This window comes from Nannospalax galili, unplaced genomic scaffold (assembly GCF_000622305.1).
Source record: "Nannospalax galili isolate Female #2095 unplaced genomic scaffold, S.galili_v1.0 scaffold995, whole genome shotgun sequence".
NCBI classification, from domain to species: domain Eukaryota; kingdom Metazoa; phylum Chordata; class Mammalia; order Rodentia; family Spalacidae; genus Nannospalax; species Nannospalax galili.
The window spans coordinates 2,128,980-2,151,953 of NW_008337291.1; the positions used below are offsets into that span (position 1 = coordinate 2,128,980).

Below are 22,974 nucleotides of genomic sequence, written 5' to 3' on the forward strand. Positions count from 1 at the left end.
TCCTCACTGGAAGAAAGAATTGCCAGGAAACACCATGGCCACCTGCCATCTCTGCATTTGATGGCATTGACAAAGCCAGGGCTCTTTGATGTCAACATCAAACATTCATAACTTGACCCACACCTACTACTTTTTCTCATTAGCTATGATAGGCTTGTCATTAATTTATATAAGCCATTTAAAACCTATTTATATTTCTAACTTTTACCTCAGGTTAGGTAATGAGTTTCATCAACTTAATCCCTTCTCTGTGGGGTAGAGCATCCTTGTAGTCATTATAAACACGGACAAGCTAGATGCTCTGACCCCTCAATTAGACAAGTTAGAGTTTAGTGGGTAATTTCAGGTCTACCCTTTTTATGTTGTTTACAGTCATGTATAGCACTCACTTTGCTTCTTGAGAAGCACTTAGAGAAAAGCTACAGGAGTAACATCGGGCTCACTCCTTTTTATTTTATCTTTGAAAGCATTGTATATATTCGAATGTTACTGTGTTTTCATTACATTTATTTATTTTGTGGGGATGTGTTTGGTGTGTGTGTGTGTGTGTGTGTGTGTGTGGCAGGGCACATGTGTGTGGAGATCAGAGGACAAGTTTTGGAAGTCAGTTTTCTCTTCCACTATGTGGGTCCCAGGGATGAAACTCAAGTCCTCTAGTCATCAGGCTGTTGGTAGGCACCGTTATTCAGTGAGCCCTCTCACTGGGCAAATTACAGTTTCAAGTCTGCTGCTTTGTAACTTTGGAGAAGTCATTTGGTTATGGGATCCTTCATGGGAAAGCAAAGAATTATGAAGAGATTCAGCTCCTAGTTTTGAATTTGTGGATAGCTGAAGACACAGGAACTGTGGGGTTCACATTGAAGTCTACAGAAATAAAATTAAATAACCACTTAAAAATCATACATAGGGACCAGGCATGGTAGCACATGCCTTTAATCCAAGCACTTGGGAGGCAGAGGCAGGCAGATTTTTATGAGAACAAGGCCAGCTAACTGGTCTACATAGTGAGTTCCAGGTCAACTGGGGCTATAGGGAGACCCTGTCTCATAAAGACCAAAAAAAAAAGTTTAAAACTAGGAACTGGAGAGATGGGTCAGTGGTTGAGTGTAGACTGCTCTTCCAGGGGACAAGAGTTTGATTCCCAGCACCCACATTGGGTAGCACACATCTGCATCTAACTCTAGCTTCAGGGGTTCTGGTGCCTCAAGGGTACCAGCATGCACATGCACATACCCATCCTCCCTGACCTGACACACACATATTTAAAAATAAAGTCAATATTAAAATTATAATTAGTAATTGAGGGGAAATAAAGACTATTTATAAGTATAGACAAATGCAAAATGGCAGATAATTCTTGCTGATCTGTGCTGCTGAGATATTAGTTAAGGGTAGAGCAAAAAGCTCTTTTGCTAATTAAATTTTTAATTAGATTTTTTTTGCTATGCTGGGGATAAAACCCAGGGCCTTGTACATGCTAGTCAAGTGCTCTATCACTGAGCTACATCTCTATTTTCAAAGCACTTTTTATTCTATTAAAATTTTTGTGCATGTATATATAATATGCTGAGCATAGTCGTCCTTGCCTGGGTCTTCCTACCATCTCTTTTCTCTCCCTGCTTCCCTCCTAATTGTCCCTTTTGTTACCCTAAATATTTTAACTTATATTTTAATTTAATACTTTAATAGATACATACATGTTTTTATGTGAATGTACAAAATCTCAGAACCACAAATGAGAGAAAACATGACATTTATCTCTCTTGGACTGGTTTAATTCACTTAATGATTATGTCCACTTGCATCCATTTTCCTGCACATGAAATAACTTGGTTTTTCTTTGTGGCTGAAAAATAGTATCACGTACACATAATATCTATGTATATAGCTATAGATATATGTATATAATATCTCACATTTCCATTACCCATTCCTCTGTTGTTTATATCGAGGCTGGTTCCATAACTTAGCTGGTGTGAATAGTGCTGAAATAAACATTGATGTTTAAGTATCTCTGTGATATGTTAGTTCTTTGTAAATTCCTAGGAATGATATAGCTGGATCATAGGAAAAATCAAACTCTAGTTTCTTGAGAAACAACCCTACTGATTTCCATAGAGACATGAAGCTCTTTTGACCTCTAAATGGTCACTGTTACTACATTCATGATATTACCTAGTTGTTATTCATTACATCATCCTCTTCATTCATCTCCACAATGTTACACATGTGTGTCTTAAGAACTTCATTCTCATCCATGTTCTATGTAGATAAAGGCCTTTGGTCTCCCTCATGAATGTTACCTCCCAGATGAGTCATGCCATATCTGCTCTCCTTGGCATTGCCTTGAAGCCTAGCATAGTCCAGAATCATTTGACTCCAGATAGATAGTCATAGATGGCCACGGAATGTAGAATGATATTTCCTGAGGAGATATAAATGCCTATTCATGCCAGAACCAATGACAGAACAAAGATACAATTCCACCAAAGTCTAACATAGTGAACCAATGAGTTAATTGTGATTATAGGTGACTAAACAGAAAGTACATCGTTAAAAAACCCCACTCAGCATGAATGATAACTCACAAAAACTGCATCTCTGCAGCTCCCTGCATGTCGTGTGAATCTTGTAAATTTCAGAAGTTCCTGAGACTTGTGAGTGATTACTCCCTGAGCCTAATAAGTTTAGTTTACCTGAGCCTTAACTTCAGAAGAAATTGCTGTACAATATGATTCAGAACAGTCAAACTGGGGCCCAAGAAGAGGACACAGGAGTCCTGACAGGAGGTATGCTAGATAGCTTTAGTGTCAACTTGACACACCTGGGTTGAGGGAGCCTCAACTGGGGAATTGCCTCCACTGGACTGGCCTGTCGCTATATCTGTGGGGCATCTTCTTGATTATCGAGTGATGTGGGAGGGCCCAGCCCACTGTGGGTGGTGCCTCCCTGGGCAGGTGAGCCTGTGTTGTATAAGAAAGCAGGTTGAGCAGGGGCCAGGGGAGCAAACCAGTAAGTAGCATTCCTCCATGGCATGTGCTTCAGCTCCTGCATCCAGGTTCCTGCCCCGAGTTACTACCTTGGGCTTCCTCTGTGTTAAACTGTGACCTGGGATATGTGAGCCAAATAAAAACCCTTTCTTCCCTAAGTTGGTATTGGTTAGAATGTTTTGGCAATTGGTACCAGGAGTAAGGGATTGCTCTGACAGACCTGACCTTGGTGTTTTGGGGGGCAGTGTGGAAGTATTTGGAACTTTGGACTAGAAAAGCCATTGAGTGCTTAGAGTTTTTTGCTATGGAGCTTGAAACAGTTATACTAAAAGAGTTGTGGATGATGGAAGCCTGGCTTGTGAAGGTCAAAGGGAAGCAGAGACTATCAGGGCTGTTTGTGTGATTTTTTGAATTGAGAATCTGTGGGTTCTGGTCTGCTGGGCCTGAAGAATCAGCTGTGATTAAGCAGAGTCCAGAACCTGAAATAAAACCTTTGCTTTACTGGGACAATTGATGCTGGTTAGCTGGGGCTGAAAAATCAACTGTAAGTAACAAGAGACCAAAAGACTAGCATTGCTGAGGTGAAATCTTCCGGGAAGTATTTCCTCAGGGTCTGCACAGAAGCTGTTGTACAGAGGTGGCCCAAGCCTCCATCTCAAGCTGGAATCAGGACTTGGTAATATATAAGAGTTTCCTAAATGGTTCTGGTGTTGAAAATGTGAAAAGGTCACAGAAAGCAGCTGAGACATGCTACTCTAAGAGCCCAGGAAAGGCTATAGGTGAAATTGCAGCCTCAGTTGCAGTGAAGACCCCAGGATTGAGGGGGTCATGGAGAGAATCTGAGGTGTTGCATCCTGAGAGGCCAGAAGAGGCCATTGGTGTGGTTGCAGCCTCAGTTTCAGTGGAGACCCCAGCTTTTTGAAGATGCCAGGACCAAGGAATGACCATCAAGGGCAGCAGCAGGTAGAATGGAGCCAGCTTGGGTCTGCAAAATGAGCTGTGTGTGCTGTGGACAGCAGAGTCAGAGAAGTAGAGCTGGCAAAACCTTTGGAGCCCAGAAAATCGTGAGTGAATCCCAGATGTCCAACCTTGAGCTACTTTGCTGGACTTAAGTTTTGCTTAGGTGTGCCGGATTCTTCCCTTTGGAATAAGACAGTACTTGTTTTGGATTTTAAAGGAGCCCACAGTTAAGAGACTTTTAAAAGAGACCATGAACTTTTAAGTGTTTGGATTTTTTAATGACCGTGGCACTTTTAAGGTTGTACTCTCTTATGTTGTGATATTAATGTTAACCTCATATCTTGAGGACAAGAGATAGAAAGGTTATATATCTTGAGGACAAGAGATAGAAAGGTTATGGTTTAATAGTGATGTGTTTGTGTGTCAAATTGACAAGGGGTCAGCTGTGCTGGATAGCTTTAGTGTCAATTTGACATACATGGGTTGAAAAGGAGCCTCAAGTGGCAAATTGCCTCCATTGGACTGGCCTGTGACCATGTCTGTGTGGCATCTTCTTGATTACTGAGTGATGTGGGAAGGCCCAGCCCACTGTAGGTGGTGCCACATCTGGATAGGTAGTCCTGTATTGTATAAGAAAGCAGGTTGAGCAGGGGCCAGGGAGCAAGCCAGTAAGCAACAATTCTTCACGGCCTGTGCTTTGGCTCCTGCCTCCAGGTTCTTGCCCTGAGTTCCTACTTTGGGATCCTTATGAACTGTGACCTGGGAGATATAAGATAAAATGAATCCTTTCCTCCCTAAGTTGGTATTGTTCAGAGTGTTTTGTCACATCAATGGAGAAACTAGAAGAGGATGTAACTAGTGTCATAGATAAACCATGTAATATAGAAGAGGAGCTGTCTGGCTACATTTCCTGAGTTCAAACTCTTGGTAGACTTTCTCCTTGCTGTAGTTCTTCATCTATTTCGTTTCCTACTTTTTTCCCTGTATTTAGCCTGGTATAAGCCTTTAAGCTTCAGATTAGGAAGAGTTAGTTCCTATTTTGTATTACTCAAATATACGTGCTATACATACTCCTAGAATGAGGCCCTCATATCTCTGATCTCTTTCATTGATCTTGAACCTTTCCTAAGAACACTTCTCATAGTAGGATCCATGGGGCCCAGTTGACTTTTCTGCGACTTCCACTGTTGCCCTCCTCTTTGTTTCTGACCCTGAAGGACAGAGTGACACTTACAAAGGTTGAAATGAGACAACAGGAATGCTTCACTGTATGAACACAGTCATTTGTTCCTTACAATTCTATGGAGTTTATTATTCCTATTTTATAAATCAGATGAATGAAGCATTGGCATGTGTTAGCTAGTGTGGCCCAAAGGCCTAGTCCTCAATCATTACCACAAGTGGCCATGAGCTATCAATCAATATTTCCATTCTCTTCCTTATAGACATAGGATTGTAGTTCCTGCTGTCTTGTAAGTGCTTTGGCCAATGTGTTGTTAACATAGGGAGGCCCCAAGTTAAAGCATCTTATTGTGGATCTGTGTCCCTCCAAAAGGCCCTTTCCTGCAGGCATGAGAGCCAGCAATATTCTCTCTCTCTCTCTCTCTCTCTCTCTCTCTCTCTCGACCAGAGGTCATCCTTAGGTGTCTTCCTTAGTCATTCTCCACTTTATTTTTTGGGACATGGTCTCTCATTGAACCTGGAGCTCACCAATTTGATTAGACTGGCTAGCCAGCAAGACCCATGGATCGTCCTGTCTCTACCTTCCCAGGTGCATGCTGCTGTGCCTCACTTTTTAAGAGGGTGCTGGGGGATTGAACTCAGGTACTCATGCTTTTAGGGCAAACACATTATTGACTGAGTCATCTCTCTAGTCCCTGCAACTAGAATTCTTAAGACACTGGTTTCTCTGAAGCTAGAGTCATGGAATGTTTAACATGAGCAGAGTCGCCTAACAAAATGTAACATGAAGAAGAAATGGGCTTCTTGAAGACACTGAAAGTCAGAGATTGTTGCTTATCATATTGAACCTATAGTAGGCTGGTACAGCATAAAGACAGAACAAATTTCATATATACTTAGAACATATTTCCTAAAAGTTCACCACATCATGGTGCTAAGATTTTGTACTGTCATAAATATCTATTTCAACATTATTCTTTATTTTATTCACAATATATGTTGAAAGTAAATTAAAAGATTTTATTCTTTTCATAAGATTTTCTGAGAGGTACCCTCTGTTTTGGTTTGTGAGTGTAGTATGTGCATGTGTGTATGTATACATGTTCACATATGTATGGGCACACATATACACATATGTGCATTTGGTGGAGACCTGATGCTGACAATAGTATCTTTCCTTCTTGATCATTCTTCATCTTATTCTTTGAAGCAGCATCTTTCACTTGAATATAGAATTCTGGCATGTAGCGGGTCTAACTAGCCATCTTTGTTCAGGGATCCTGTCTCTGCCCTCCTAGCACTGGAATTGCATGTAGGCTGCTGCAATATCGACCCAACATTTAACTGGGTGCTAAGGATCAGGACCTAGAAGCCTAAGCTGGTCCTCATGCTTGTATGGCAAGTGTTTTACCTGTAGAACCAATCCAGCCACATACTCTTAACATTTTAAAGATTTACATGAAATTCATGTTTACATTTTCAGAAATATCTTGGATACAGAGCAGATATATGAAACTATGTAAGTAACTATAGCTAAATAGAAAAGCCACATTGACCATTTCTTCATTGGTAGCACTGTGTTTTAATTATCTGGAAATAATCTAGGTGTAGTTATTGCTGGCCATATAAAGCTAATTTAGATTTAATTTTAAAGTTATTTAGCCAAAATTATCCCTATTCTTACTATAAAAATGGAATGCTTCAAATAGTAGAGTCATATGTACTGTTGACCAAGTCATATCAGAAACTGAGGACTCATTACAATTCATAGCACACATTTAATTACTGCAGTTGTATCAGAGAGCAAGTCAAAATTCTGATCATTACAGATCAAGCATCCCTTATCTGAAATGATCAGGACCAGAAGTGCTATAAGTGTGCAATTGTTTCAGGTTTTGGAATACTTACATGTATAAAATAAAACACCTCGGGGATAGGATCTGAGTCCAAACACAAAAATTCATATATGTTTCAACTATAGGTTATAGGCATAACCAGGACAAAATTTTATGCTATATTTTTTTATGCATGTGTGCAAGTATATGTGCATGTTTGTGTGTGTGCGCATGTCCATGTAGAGATCAGAGGAGTACCTCCTGTGTCATTCCTCAGGTGCCATCCACCTTTTTTATTTTGTGAGCCCGGGTCTCTTACCAATCTTGAACTCATGTAGGCTAGACTGGCTGGAACCAAGCCCCAAAGACCCTCCTGTCTCCACCTCCCCTGTGCTGGGAATTTGAGTGTGTGCCACCAAATCCAGCTTCACGTGGATTCTGGGAATTGAACACAGGTCCTTCTACTTGCGAGGCAAGCACTTTACCAGCTATTTCCCAAGTACGAGATCTTTAAAGCACTTGTGCTTTTTGATTGACTCATCAAATGTGGCCAAGTTCAGAACTTTATATTTTTGTACCCTATCACAGAATGACATTCAGATTTCAGAAAACTTTCAGACCAGAGAATTCTAGATTTCTTGATTAGGGATGTTCAACTTGCAATAGTCTTTTAGAAGTATGCACTCACTGGTATTTTTAATGACTTATAAGAGGGCAATACTTTCTAGAGTGGTGGTTAGCAAATCTTTTCTGGTGAGAACCCACAGTAGAAATTATTTTGGCCTTATGAACAGTACCCATATGGCCACTGCCACAACTACTAGACTTGGTAATCATACTGAAAAGGTAGCCACAGTTCATCTATAAGATAGTGGCACAATACACCAAAAACTGTCATTACAAAGGCAGGCAGGGAAGGGGTTTTGTTTGTTCTTTTTAGAAAGGTTTGTTTATTTCATTGTATGTGTATGTGTCTGTGCTCCAGTGTATGTATGTGTACCACATGCAGGCAGGTGCCCTCAGAGGCCAGACGAGGGTATTGGATCCACAGAGCTGGAGTTACAAGTGGCTGTGAGCTGCCTGATATGAATGCTGGGAACCAAACTCTGGTCTACTGCAAGTGCAGGAAATCCTCTTAACCACTGTGCTATATCTCCAGTCCCTTAGATAGGCAAGGTTTGACTTTTAAGTGGCAATCTCTGATACAGAGTGGGGAGTTCATGAAAAAACAGCTAACCATAACCACAGCAACCCTTCTGGTATTGCTTTGCAACCTCTACCATACTCACTTTGAACTCGGGGAGAGGAAACATTTTACATGTGATTCCTTGTCATGTCTTTCTGAGGAATCAATTAGAGCTGCTTTGCCAAGGTCTTGGACAGACCTTTAGGCCTGGGACAGACCTGCTCACCTGGAACAGGCACTTTAGCACAGCAAAGTGGACAAGGAAGCATCCTGCAACACTCCATTCTCTCCAAATTCATCTCTCTGTGTTTCTACTTATTCTTATGTAAGCCCAACATTCCCATCTTTTGTGGGGGTGGTGTGGAGAGTGTGTGCACTTGGGTGCACATATATGTGGAGGTCAGGGTACAACTTCAGGTGTGGTTCCTCAGGTGCACTCTATCTTGATTTTTGAGACAGAGCCTCCAATTGGCCTGGAGCTTGCTCATTAGGCTAGGCTGTCTGGCCAAGGAGCTCCAGGGGTCCCCCTTTCTCTGTCTCCCCAGTGATGGGGCTATCACATTCACTGCCATGCCTGGCTTTTTATTTGGGTTCTGAAGATCAAATGCTCATCCTCATGCTTAGCTGGCAAGCACTTTACTGACCTCCATCTCTGTAGCTTTGGTTTCTCCATCTATAAAGCAATTGGGATTACTAATACAAAGTCAAGATTCTTTTTACCCATAATATTCTCTTAAATGTATTTTTATTTATTCTTTGATAATTTTGTATATGTATACAATGTATTTAGATCATATGAACTCTGTACTTCCCCCTTTCCAACTCCTCTGAGACCCTCCCCCAGGTCTCCCTCCCAACTTTGGGTCCTCTTTTTTTTTTAACTTACTGAGTCCAGTTAGTGCTGTCAAGAAAAATAAGGTGGAGAACAATCAAAGAAGACACAAGATGTTGAACTCTGACCTACACACACACACACCCATCCCCTGACTTATACGTCTACAATACACACATGCACACACGCACACACACACATCCCCTGACTTACACATCTACAGTACACACATGCACACACACACACACACACACGTCCCCTGACTTACACATCTACAATACATACATGCACACATGCACACACACATCCCCTGACTTTTACATCTACAATACACACATGCACACACACACACATACATCCCCTGACTTATACATCTACAATACACACACACACACACACACACGCCCATCCCCGACTTATACATCTACAATACACACATGCACACACACACACACGTTGGGATTGCAATAACTATATTAATGAAAGGATATTACTATTTAAGAGTTAAGAATGGAATGTTGATTGCTGGCAGGGTGTGAGTTTGTTTTGTTTCCAAGACCCAGGAAGATCATCAGACTAGGAAGAATAACTACCTAACTATATTATATTTATAAAGTTCTTTCAAATCATGTATCATAGACCAATGGCCTGCCCCGTGCGGCAGCAGCATGTGGGAGGTAAAATGGGATCCTGCTCTCTGCTGTACTGAAGGCAGAAGGCTGAGTCACAGCCACAGGCCTTTAGTTATTGACAAAACCAAATTTCCACGTGTAAGACTAGCTGTGACAAAGCAGAAATAGAGCAAGAACCACATAAAACTACATTGGACAGACATCTAGGACATATTTAAAATTAATAAGCCATGTGGCATTAGTTATAGGAGAGCTTCCTTTCAAGTGAAATTTCATTTAACAAAACGGTTGTGCAGACCTAATAATTTTCTGTTCTACATACATTTGTTCAGTGTTTCTATGTACTGTACAGCACAGTACAGAAGCTGCCCAGTGACGGATATGAAGTAGGATGGAATTTAACATCCAAGACAGATAAGGCAAGCTCTAAAATAATAATAAAAGGGAGTACCTGGAACAAGGGCAAGTTTATTCTGTGTGAATGTGTCTAAGCACCCATATAGAGTTAAAACAACACATCATTGTAACATTGTGTGTCTAGTCCTAACTGTCAGTATTCTTTTTAAAGGAATTTGACCATTTCCCCTAGGTCTTGTGTATTTTCATTTCTAATCTTCCTCAAAAATTTTCTTTTCTTTGTTGATAATGCAGATGTTTGCTAAATACAAACCTGCACATTTTTTATTGGCATCAGTGTAAAATTGTTGACTTCTGTGTTTGAAATTTTACTGATCCTGAATTTCACAGTTAATCTTATAATCGATTTCTGTCATATATCCATGCATACTATTATGTCATCTAAAAATAGTTTTTAATCTTTCTTTCATTCTTTCAGCCTTTATGTAGCAAAACTCCCTGACTCTGGTTCTGATAAAAATGTTAGGTTAAATGTGTCAGTTATGCCTCTATTACTGTGAGATGTTGGTGTTAGGATGTGAATGTATATGTGTTTGTTTGTGTGTGTGTGTTATCATGTGAGGAAAAATATACCAATTCTTATATTTTCATCTATGTTAAATTTTCTCCAACATGAGGCCCACAAGATAGTTCAGCAGGCAAAGGCACCTATAGCTAAGTTCAGGGACCTAAGTTCAAGTCCTGGAACCCATGTGGTGGAAGGAGAGAACAGATAAGTTGTCCTCTGACATCTACATGTGTGCCATGCCAAGCGCATACCCCACCCCCATGTAAAAATTTCTCCAACATTTTACATGTCAAGGCAAAGAGCAATTTAATTTTTCTTTAGACTTAACAAAATGACATATTGTATCAATGGGTTAATTAATTCAAGCCAAACTTGTACTTCTGGACTAAATGCCAATTGATTGGAGTATTGTTTTAATGTAATTACACTGTTTCAGTTTTACGTATTTAGTATTTTCATTGGTATCAGTCTGTAATTTTCTTTCTTGATTATTTGTGAAATGGTTAGGTATATTCAATGTATAAAAACTAAGTAGAGGGTCTGGAGAGATGATTAAGAATGCTTATTGCTCTTTCAGAACAGAAGACCCAAGTTCAGTTTCCAGCACCCACATGGCAGCTTAGTGTTTCAGGGCATCTCATTCCCTTTCTGGCCTTTGAGGGCACATGCATGCTTGTGGTGGACATAAACTCATGCAGGTACACACACATACATATAAAAAATAAAGTAGAAAGTTTTCCCGCTTTTTCTAGCCTTGCACCTAAAGGTATTTTTGAAGAGTAGTGCATTACTCTATTTTCCCCCAGTTTCTAGAGTTATTCTAGATAAATAATTTGAGAATGTACTCATCGGGGAAACAATATGCTTATTCAGGGGCAATTATATTTTCAACTAGCAATTCAGTCTATATTATCCTGCAAGATTCTGTGGCTCATGAACTGAGTCTAACTATGTTTTCATATTAGGATACTGGTCAATAAGTATTTTCACATTTATCGTCAGGCAGTTGTTAATTGTGAAATAGTTTTAGTGTTTTTAAAACTGTTATATCCTTAATTTTGTAATCATTTTTAATTCCTGAGCCTATTGATTTCAATTAGTAAAATTTATTTAACCAGAAGTGTTTGATCGATCCTATATTAATGACTTATGCTCCCCTTTGTTAGACTCTGATTTTATCTTTCTTTTGTCTTTGTTCTTTCTACAAATTTGTTGCAAGCTTTAGACATCAATTTTTCATTTTGCTTAATTTCTAGACTATACATTAAAATGACTCATTTTTCTCTATGTCTACTTTCATTCCATCCCAAAATTAATATTTTAAGACATTAAGTTTCTTGATTCTCTTATAATTAGTTATTGATTCATATGTCTTTATTAGTATATTTCTGTTCTTATTAATAAACTAATTAAATTTATAGAGAAATTGAAAGGTCAGAGTAACAACACAGATCTGCCCACAACCTAACATAAACAAATCTTAAGATCTCTTTATAAATATTTAATAGATTATTGTGAATTACATTGATTTAATTGGTGCATGCTGTACATGTGTTGAAATATCATACTATATCTGATAGAGATGTGGCATTATTATATGCTGGCAAAACTCTAAAAAGAAAACATTCTAAAAGTTAATGTTTTTGTTTCACATAAATTTTTCCAAAGTGAGTATTATACACCCTTACACTTCTGCCAAAAATAAAAATTTTATCGTGTGTCCTTAGAAGATAAGAGCTACTAAGTTGATAACCACAATATTTTTACCCCTAATAAAATAAAAACTTCCCCAGGTCATACAATCCCAGCCTTATTTAAACTTTGCTAATTGTTCCTAAAATGCATTTCTCAGCTGTTTCTTTCGTACCAAGACCCAAACCCTTTAGTTGCATATCCCTTATTGAACAGCACATCCCGTAATGACCTTCAGTTCTTCTGTTTTTCCACCTAGAGATGTTGAGTTGAAGCGTGCTGGGCTGTTATGAAACCTGTTTATATCACCTGCTTTCCTTCTACTGTCCTTTATCAGTTTCTCCATGTTCTTTGTTTCCTGAAAGAAAAATAAAATGGGCAAAAGCCTGCTTAGATTCAGGTTAAGTAAGTATTTAAGGCTGGATGTGGTAGCACACACCTTTAGTCCCAGCACTTGGGAGGCAGAGCCAGGCTGATTGCTGAGTTTCAGTCCAGCTTGGTCTTCATAGGGCATTCCAGACCAGCTAGGCTACATAATGAGATCCTGCCTCAAAACAAACAAATAAAACCAATTGTTTGTTTGTGTGTGTGCATGCTTGTATATCAGGCTACATGTGTGTGCACTAGAGGGCAGCTTGCAAGAGTTGGTTCTGTCCTTCCACCATGTGAGTCCCAGAGGTTGAACTCTGGTCATTAGGATTGATGGCAAGCACTTTAACACACTGAACCATCTCACAGGCCCTTAAACATGAGCTACTGCAAAAAACTTTAGAAAGTTTTATGTTGCATTCCTCTCTCAGCATCATATGAACAGAACAAATCAGATGAGATCTGCCTCGTATAGTATAATCTTTTTCCTTGCAAGTAACAAAAACAACAGGTGGTGATAATGGTGTTTGAATAGTCTATCAAAGTTTTATTTAATGGCTTTCACATGTATTCACGGGTTGTTGGCATCACTTATCTCATTGAGTGTTCACAGTGGCGATACTCTCCTAAGCTGTTCCAAATAAACCATCAATACATGTGAAAACTCCTCCTCTCTCGTCAGCTCCAGCTCAGCACACTCAGGGAAGTCTCTGGGGCTTGCTCTCTGTTAACTTGTGCTCTGCCAGCTCTCCCGGCATTTTCTTTCTCCACAATTTGCATTATCTTTGAGCAGAGATTAAATGTCTGTATTTTTCCCTTATGTCCATCTTCCTCTCCAGAATGTAGCTCTGCAAAATCAGGATTTGTGTATATGTCTGTTCATGTGTATGTGTGCACATGTACATATGTGTATGTACTTTGAGGACCAGAGGTCATATATCGGGTCTTCCTCTAGTGTTCTTCTTTTTATATGAGACAGGCCTCTGGCTGAACCTGGAACCCACTGATTCAGGTTCTTGTCAGTGAGACTCAGTGATCCTCCTGTCTCTGCCTCCCAAGTGCCATAGATCAGAACTGTTGGATCTTTTACAAACATATGCTAGTACCAACACTTAGCAATCACTTAATACAGATCTATTTTGAAGTTAGAAACAAGGATATAATAAATTGGAGGTGGGAAAGTCAGGTTAAGTTATTATTTAGCCCTGAGGAAGATGAAACTTCCAAGACAGAAAAGTAGAAAACAGAAAATGTATAGAAATATCTAGTTCAGGATAGTTCTTGACACCCATGTCTCCTACTTCATCTCTTTCCTTGAATAGCAACAGTCACCTGACCACAATTACTTAAATCCATCACAGCACAACTCATTTGGGTAGAAAGAACCCTTTATTTTATACTGGTAAATACATCAAACAAGTTGACAATGGTAAACTCTCTAAACTTTAAAATATTAGGAAAGGGCAGGGGAAAAGCAATAGCTGTGCAAATGTGAAGGACTGAGGTCTGATCCCCAGAACCCACCTAGATCCAGGCAAGCATGGTGAGGTGGAGGCTGGGTCAGGAGAGTCCCCTGGGGCTCACACATACACAATGGCAAACAATAAAGAAACCTGTTTCAAACAAGATGGAAGTCGGGGAGTGACACCCAAGAATCTCTGACTTTCACATGTGCTGCACCCACACTTATATGCACATGCAGGCATGTACATCAAGCACATCAGTACTAAAATTAAAGCAACTCACTATTAGGAAAAATGTTGTAAAATAGAACCAATCTTTCTCCTCCACTTGGAATATCCACTTGTTGGAAAAAAGGCACTCTTGAACTCCACTTTACTTTGAAATGATGTATATGGTTTTGAGTCCTGACCTGAAAATCAAGACTTCAAGTCATCAGTATTCTCAGGGCCCTGAGTTGCACAGTGCTGTGGTAAGCATCACCGGCCTATAAAATAAGTGGAAGACACAGCCTCTGCCCAGATAAGTGGGCACTTAATGTAGCTTACACGCACTCTTTTTGAGTACAGCATCAAGCAAGAGAATTGCTTGAACACTAATTTAAAACTCTATTGAATTTTCACAGTTAAGTATATTTTCCCTATCCCTTCTATCTATCTGAATAAATGGCTTATTACTCTTTCTTTGCTTTTCAACTTTTCCTCTAGTGATTTCTTTATCTATCAAATGATTCCCCCAACAAACACTGTCATTGGAGGTAATTGAATGTTTCCCAGTACTTGAAATAAACATATAAAATGAGGTATAATCCCTCTGCTTGTAGCCTTTCATGCCTCAAGAATTTTTTATGTCTCTCTGGGAATACTGTTATTTTTTTATTATACTGAAAAGAAAAGAAACATAACTTTTGAGGTAAGTCACGTGTCTATCACCCAGTACAAATTTATGTGGCTACACAAAAGTGTTATATTAAAATAATTCAAAGTATATTATTGTAAAGAATACCCCATTTCATCCACAGAAGAAACTATTAGAGTTGGGAAAACTACCATCTCAGAAGTCATTATTTGCTAATAAAACAGCATATTGTGGAAAGTAGCATTTTCAGGATAAAATGGAAATTTATGAGAATTCTTTTAACATAAAATGGGTCTAAACTGAGTTCAATATTTTCTTGACCCTAGTGGATTAGCTTTTATCTCCAGAAATGCCAACAGGATGCAGAGGATGGGAGCTTCTTTGCCAATTACACACAGCACTTGTCCTGAATAAGCTTTATTCCCAAATGGACTTGGGGAAGGACTTCTGAATCCAGACACATGGCTGTTAGTCCCGGCTCTTACCTGCCAATTAGCAATACTTGGGATAACTGTGCCAGCCTCTGGGTCAGCTCCATGATAAAATTAAGGGACCTGTTTGTTTAGCTCATTAGCAGAAATCCGTTCCACCCAGACAGAGCTGGGGGTAGGGGCGTGCAGCGAGCCAAGGGCCCAATGGAATGGATCTATTTTTTTCTTTCTTTTATTGAAAACTGGGAAATAAAAACCCAGCTTCCTCTTCTGAACCCCCACTCCTTTTTTTTTTTTTTTTTAAATTGAAACCCACAGGCCCTTCTCTGGGCACACAGGGGCTCCATCACCCCTTTCCATTGCATCCCCCCGCTCTGCTCCTCCCAAGGAGGGTCCCCAATTCCAGCTCCAGGCAGAGACTGTCGGAACCATTGGGTTGAAACTGATTGTGATAGCAGCAGATGGGCTGGATTTGACAGCGCAGATTCTGAGCAGGGGTGGGAACCCATGGGCCGGAGCGGACCCTAGGAGTGTTTGCCTGCTGCTGCCCCACCAGGCGCTTGGGGCATCCCTTTAGCGCGGGATTCCACAGGAAGTGGCTCTGCTGTCCCCAGGCGGAGCAGGAGAGAAAGGTCTTGTAGCCCAGACTGCGCTGGGACACCGGGAGCCTGGCGCACGCAGGGGACTGGCGGCGTGCGACACAACAAAAGCCGAGGTGCCCCGGCTGCGGATCGCGCGCAGCGGCCCAGGCTTGACATGGCAAGTTTGTCAACTGTGGGCTCCAAGGCCAGCGCCTTGCTGCCCCCCAAGTGACGGCACTGCAGGGTCCGCCCCCACAAGGCGGGCAGCGCCCACCGCGCCCTGGGCCCGCTGCAAAATGCTGCCCCTCAGGCCAGGTAAGAGGACGCCAGCCCCTGCCCCTCCCAGGCGTGTCCCCAGCGCGGCTTCCCTGTCCTCCATCCCTTGGGTATGCCCTGGATCCCTGTGCTTAGTGAGTCCCACCTTGGCTTCCTAGTCCACCTCTGCCCTCTGTTGCAAATAACACTGTCGCCCTCCCTGTGTCCCTTACAGGATCCCAAAGGGATGGGAGTGGGGTGTAATTTCAGGGAGGTGGCTCCAGGTTGAAGTCTTTCTACCCAGAAAGTCTGTGTCAGGGCAATCGAGGCAGGATGGCGCGGGGATTTTTAATGCTCAACCGTGGTTCCCAAGCTGCCCGAGCCCAGCGCACCCTCCTTTTCCACCTGTGGGACCTCGCTTTGTGCTGGAAGCGTACTTGAAAACACGCACACGTGTTCAGTGTTCCCTGTGCACGCTTGCTTTCATGGTGGACTGTTCCTAATGGTAAGGGTGTAGAGGACTTGGGGCTTGAGTGTGGTGGCCTTGCAAGTACCAAGGCTCCATCCTCTGCTTGTAGCTTGATCTCCAGCACAGTGACCAGACAGTTGTAGATGGGGGTGGTTAGGGATGGATATTAAAGTCAGCGTCCTGGGCCACTGCTAGACCTGGCCCCAGCAGGGTATGAAGGACCCTAAGTGGCAATGCTGGCTCTCCCTCCTCTCTCTCCAGACATCACAGACCTCCACTGCCTGGCTGCGGGCCTCTCTCTCACTCCCTCAGGTGGCTCCGCCCTGGCTGCCACGGCAGGCCCCGCCCCATCTCTACCCCGCGTGTGCCCTGTTGCTACAGGCAACTGCGGGCGCCTCCTAAGCAGCTTAATTCTGATTGATGGGCGGGAAGTTTCTGTAGTGGAGCTGAGCAGAGCTCAGCCCCGGAGCACACCGCCTGGGAGGGAGACCCTCCTCTAGGCCCCACCGCACCCTTAGAGAAGGGGCAATTAGCATACCCTCATTCTTGGTTAAATACAGGTAGCCACCAAGCGGGACTTTTCATCTGTGTGGCTTCTGGGGAGTTGGATAAAGTCAGTGAGGCTCCTGTGCAGGGGCCTGATGCCAGCTGCTTTAAAAAATTGCATTGCTATTTCCTCCTAAACCTGTCTCCAAAAGAGATCACTCCTCTAGTATCCAGAACTATTCTTGTAAATGTTCATTAAACAGTTTTCCAGAAAGAAATGTCATGCCCACAATGTCTTCTTTAGGCTTTCTGTGTGTGTGTGTGGGGGGGGGGGGGCGGTGCACATGAGGCACAAAGTGGTGTGGGGGGTCAGTGGACAACCTCGGGGGGCCCTCTACAGTATTCTTTGAGACAGGGTCACTCATTGGCCTGGAACTTTGCAGTGTAAGCCAGGTTAGCTAGCCCAAGAGCTTCCAGGGATCCACCTTTCTGTGCTTCTCATTTAGCCATTGCTGGGATGGGGGAACAGAGGTGGAGGTGGGTGGGGGGTTGGGGGTGTAGGATGTTAGTTTACCCACCCGTTCTAAGGATGGGTACTGAGGTTCTCACACTTTCAAGGCAGGTGCTATATTTACCCACTGAGCCATCTCCCCAGGACCTCTTTAGTCAATTCTTTTTCCTGCTCTGTGCCTCCTATCTTCTAAGACATAGGAGGTGGTTATTTCCACCCCTAGAAAGTGTCCTTAGGGAAAAAGGACAACCTCTACTTATAATGCTGTGGTTTGTGACCTTCATTCTAAGCCTCAACCGCCGCAACACCCCTTCCAATCCGGTATAGCAGCCTCCTTTAAGCTCTCAATGCAGGCTTTCCCAACTGGTATAATCCCTGCCCCAGTCTACACCCCTTCTTCTCTCCAAAGTGTGACAAAGGAAGATTTCATTATCGCAGAGACTGTCCTCAGAACATTTTGTTCTGCAGTTTTTCTTCTAAACACACCACTATTTTGGGCAGAATATTTTCACCATCTAAACAGTCATACTTAGCTTTTATTATTTTTTTCCTGCACACAAAATGCTTTGGAAACCCTTGTGATGTTTTTGAGTCATTCATTCTATTTACTTGTATCAAACAAAACTTCCTCCAGGAGAGCCCCATAACTTGGGCATCAGAATGGGCCACTGGGGTGGGAAGGGAGAAAAGATGAGTTCAAAATAGATTTTAAAGTCACTCTTAAAGCTGGGGTGTGCTTAGCACTCTGATGGTTAATATAACAGCATAGTCCATTTCATTAGGACTTTACAGTTTACAAAGGGCTTTCATAGGCATTATCTTTTTAATCCCAACAGCAGGAATTTTAAATAGCAAGGATTCCTCTGAAAGGCCCAGTAATGCCCATCAATCCTGCTTAACCAAAAAGAAAGAGAATGTTGGAAATTAAAGCAACAACTGAGGGGGCTTTAATGCACAGAATAAACAAAGCTGAAGATGTTCATGGAGCTTATTTCCTGGGACGCAGCTAAAGAAAAGCAGCTAAAGGCATGTACCCTGTTTGTCTAGGAAGGACTCCATCCTGAGACCCTTGTACCCAGGCTCTGGGCTCTCTTCATGCTCTAGGATTTAAATTTGGATGAAAGTGTTAGGACAGTGTTGTAGGGAAACTCAAAAATTAGGCAAAATGAGTAGGCAGCAATGTTACTTTCTTTAGCTACAAAGCATTCTTGAGCTATCCACAAATCTCTAGCATCTATTTATTTGAGCAATGGAGCAATTTTCTCTACTTAGACATAAAACATGCATTTGTGTGCCTTGTCTGAACCTTAATGAAGACAATCCAGCTTTTGATCATTTTTACCCATTACTCTAAAACCCAGTTATATCTCATATGAGGGAAATAGCAGTTTCTCTTCTTTTATAATATATAAGGAGGCTAGAGAGAAGCCCACCATGCAGTTTGTCCTTTCTCTGTACTCCTTGAACACAGAGGCCAACCCTTCTGGGACTTCACTGTGAAAACCCTTTGCAACTTTCCTCCAAAACCAGTTTCTAGAATGCTGGTTGATAGTTACAAATTTTGATTAGTATTTTGGATATCATGCTAATCTTGTGTGCCATTCTGCAAAGTTTTATTGAAAGCAATTTCAGCAGTACAATTGATTGCTAGAGGCTCTGTAGTATGATGAAGATTGGAGATACTAAAACAAACAAACAAACAAAAACCAAAAAATAAAAAATAGCCAAGACTGACTTAGAACTTTCTATGGAACCTAGGATGACTTTGAACTTCTGATCCTCCTCTTCCACCTCTCCTGTGCTGGGATATTAGGTATGCACCACCCTGTGTGGTTTTCCTTCAGTGCTGGGGATGGAACCCAGGGCCTTGTGCCTTCTCAAGAAACAATCTACCAACTGAGCCACATCCCTAACCCTTATATCACTTATTATTGATGTGATTTGGGCAAGGCTTCCTCCTATATAAAATATAAATATATTTATGTATACTTATAAGATGCTAAATGTAAAGAAAATAAGGAACATAAACTAAGGGCTTGGAATTATACCTAACACAGAAGGAAATCACCTAATATTCCTGGGATATGGTCTTTGGTGCTTTTTTTTCTTTTTTGTTGCTGTTTCTGTGTATCACTTAATACTGGATAAGATAGTCCTTTCCACATTAACTCCATCTCTGAAACTCCTCTAACACCCCACAGAAGATCACCATCATAAAGAAGTTAGAGATTTTTTTCTTTTTATTTACATGTATCTCTTCTTTCTCTTTTGCTGTCTCTCTGTCTCTGTGTCTGTGTCTCTGTCTCTGTCTGTCTCTGTCTCTCTCTGTCTGTTTGTGTGTATTTGGGTGCCTCAAAAGGTGTCAGATCTCCTGGAGCTGGAGTTACAGGTAGTTGTGAGCTGCCCTGTGTGTGTTCTGGGACCTGAACTTGGGTCCTTTGCAAGGGCAGAACTTAGGCATCTACTGCATCCATCCAGAAATTTCTGTTGGGGACTGAGAGCTGTTCCAATGTATGAGTATAGATACAAGTAGTTAGAAGATAGCTACTATTTCAGTTTAGCAAAATAAATAGAAATAGGTTCTCCCTTAGGGCCTGTGAACTCCCTAGCCACTGGTTTGCCAGATTTACAGTCCCAGGCATGAGTTTTCTCCTGTGGAGTTGCAGTCTAATTAGAAAGAAGTTGGTTTACTCACCTAACATTCATACCTGGGAGGGGGACATGGCATGGGATTATGGGGTTGGATATGATCAAAATACATTGTACACATGTTTGAAATTCTCAAAGAATAAATTAAAAAGATTAAAAACCAAACAGAACAAAGTAGAGAGCAACTGAGGAGCAGGATCCAAGAACACTACTGGTTTCTACCTTTGTGATACTCTTGCATGCATAACTGTACACATAGGCACTCCCATATACACCCATGACCATATACACACACAACACAGTTTTCAGATATGATGTACTGAGAGCTTACAGTTTGTGTGGAGAAGGGGACATAATCACATATGATACCAAGTCCTTAGTGTAGAGCTGGTTAAAGGTCTAAAGGAAGACAGGGTGATGGAGATCAGCACAATTGGGACACATCATCTAGGGGGAGAAGAGAGCAGGGGCCCACCTCAGTCAGATTTGGACATAAAGAGAGAGGGAGAGAGTTGCTGTATCAGTAAAAGGCTTGAGCTTGGTGGTTTGGGTGATGGCTAAGTGCTTAAAGCACTTTCCACATAAGCATGAGGACTAGAGTTCAGATCCCCAGAACCCTTGTAAAACAATGCCAGGTGGGCAAGGTGGCCTACTTGTAATTCTAGCCTTTGAAGGTAAAGACAGGGGATCCTCAGATGAAAGGTGGCTGACAGGGCTAGCCATATCTGTGAGCTCTGGGTTTGAATGAAAGACCCTGCCTCAATGAATAAGGTAGAAGATCAATTGAGAATGATTTCTGACATCAACCTTCAGCCTCCACAAGCTTGTGTGCCCACACATATGTACACAGACACATGGAAAAATGCATATAAATACATGCACACCATACTTGCATACATGAAAATGGGAAAAGAAGAAAAGAATGCATTTCAAACATCTGCTGTAGGCCAGCTCAATGCAAGAATTACTGCATTTTGTAGATTTTGGGGTTCTGAACTATGGTCCTCATACTCGTGCAGAAAATATTTAGCCACTGAGCCATCTCCCCAGCCCTGAGATGTGTTCAGTCTTTTCCCTTTCTTCATTTATTTCATAGCAACTCAGCTCTCAGACACAAAGCTGAATCTGCCGTTTATTTTGAAAAGTGTTGAGCACTCTCAGGACACTTTGTTTCGTTATGTTATCAGTGAATGAGAACGCTGATTGCTTGCCCGGGTGCCCAGCAGGAACTCTGATGTTTGCTTCCTTCAGAAAAAGGTGATTTTGGCAAGGTTGGCATCTTGGCCCTGAAACTCTGGACTTATTTTGTAAGAGAGCTGGTGATAGGAATGAATGCATTAGGTCCAATTTGCACTGCCCATGCTGTCAGAGCTGTCTTAGCCAGACCTACCTGGATTTGTCTACCTGCTTAATGATATAGAATTGTGTGGTGGCTTGCTTTGCTAAATGACTATTTCAGCAGATGCTTCTAGACATGGGCACAAATTCTACCAGCAGCAGGTAAGACATTTTAACTTGCAGACACTGTGTACTAGGAATTTAGAAGTCTTCTTGCCCCTGTTTAGGACTGGCATGGCAAGGCAGCTTTCTGAGTTTGTTAGCTCTGACTTTAGAAACCTGTGGTGTAAACTGGGAGGCATAAACTCACTCCTTACAGAGAGGTAGAAGAAGAATGTGAGCTTCTTTGGCTTAAATCCTTGACAGAGCAGAAGAAACGTGTCACTGGAGTTTGAAAGGGACTGATTCTCAGCAGGAATGCTCCCTGAAAAGACCCTGTGATCTGATTTGGCAATTCCTGAGCTGTCTAGATGGTGGGGCCTCAGCAGGCGACAGGATGTGATGTGTTGGGTATTCCTGCTACAGTGTGTCTCCTTGGGTCTGATGGAAAGAGAGCCCTGTGGTGAAGATGGACAGTCCAAGTATCTTTCCTCTTTGCTGCTGTTCTAGGCTTGGTTACAGCAACGTGAATGCGTGTGTTCCTTTTTAAGGTTTTGGGTTTTTTGTTTGTTTGCTTGCTTGCTTGCTTCTTGTTGTTGTTGTTGTTGTTGAGATGGGGGTCTTATGTATTCTAGGGGTGAATCTGAAAACTCCTCCCTAAGTAGCTAAAGATGACCTTGAACTTCTGAGTCTCCTGTCCTGCTTCTACCTCTAGAGTATTGGGATTATAGGGGTGCTTATGAGGTGTCAAAATTGAAACCAGGACATTATACATGCTAGAAAAGCACTCCATCCACAGAGCCACATCCCCAGCCTCGTGTTTCTCTCTTTTGGAAGATAACTGGGCAAAATGATGTTACAGTTTTCTAAGTGACCTTCACCACCAGGCAGTGCCCCCTCATGGCTAAAACTCATCTTTCCTTCCTAACAACTGGCTTCTGTTCTATGGTTTGTTTAATCAGGAGACATGATACATCTGAATAAAGATGCTTTCTTGTATAGGACACTATTAACTGGCTATAGCTACCTTTCCCATATAGCATGCGATTCCTGATTCTTAACTAAATTTAGTCTCATGGAAGCTCGATGTGGTCTCACATTGTAATGTCAGACTTTGGGAAATAGAGGATAGAAAATCAGGAATTCAAGGTCAACCTCTACTACATAATGAAATGTTTAAGGCCAGCCTGGACTATATGAGACCCTTTCTCAAAAAAAAAAAAAAAAAAAAAC

General features: G+C 41.6%; 1 protein-coding gene across 8 annotated transcripts in view; it reads left to right on the forward strand.

The window, feature by feature from the left end:
* Positions 1 to 22,974, forward strand: part of Nckap5 (NCK associated protein 5) — a 1,008,915-nt gene that overhangs the window by 349,700 nt on the left and 636,241 nt on the right. Inside the window, exon 1 of one of the 8 annotated variants that reach the window (XM_029563246.1) lies at positions 16,123 to 16,249. The exons of the other annotated variants lie outside the window; for them this stretch is intronic. The gene's annotated coding sequence lies outside the window, so the exon portion shown is untranslated. Of the gene's footprint in view, positions 1 to 16,122; positions 16,250 to 22,974 lie in introns of those variants that run through there. 8 annotated transcript variants of the gene reach the window in all.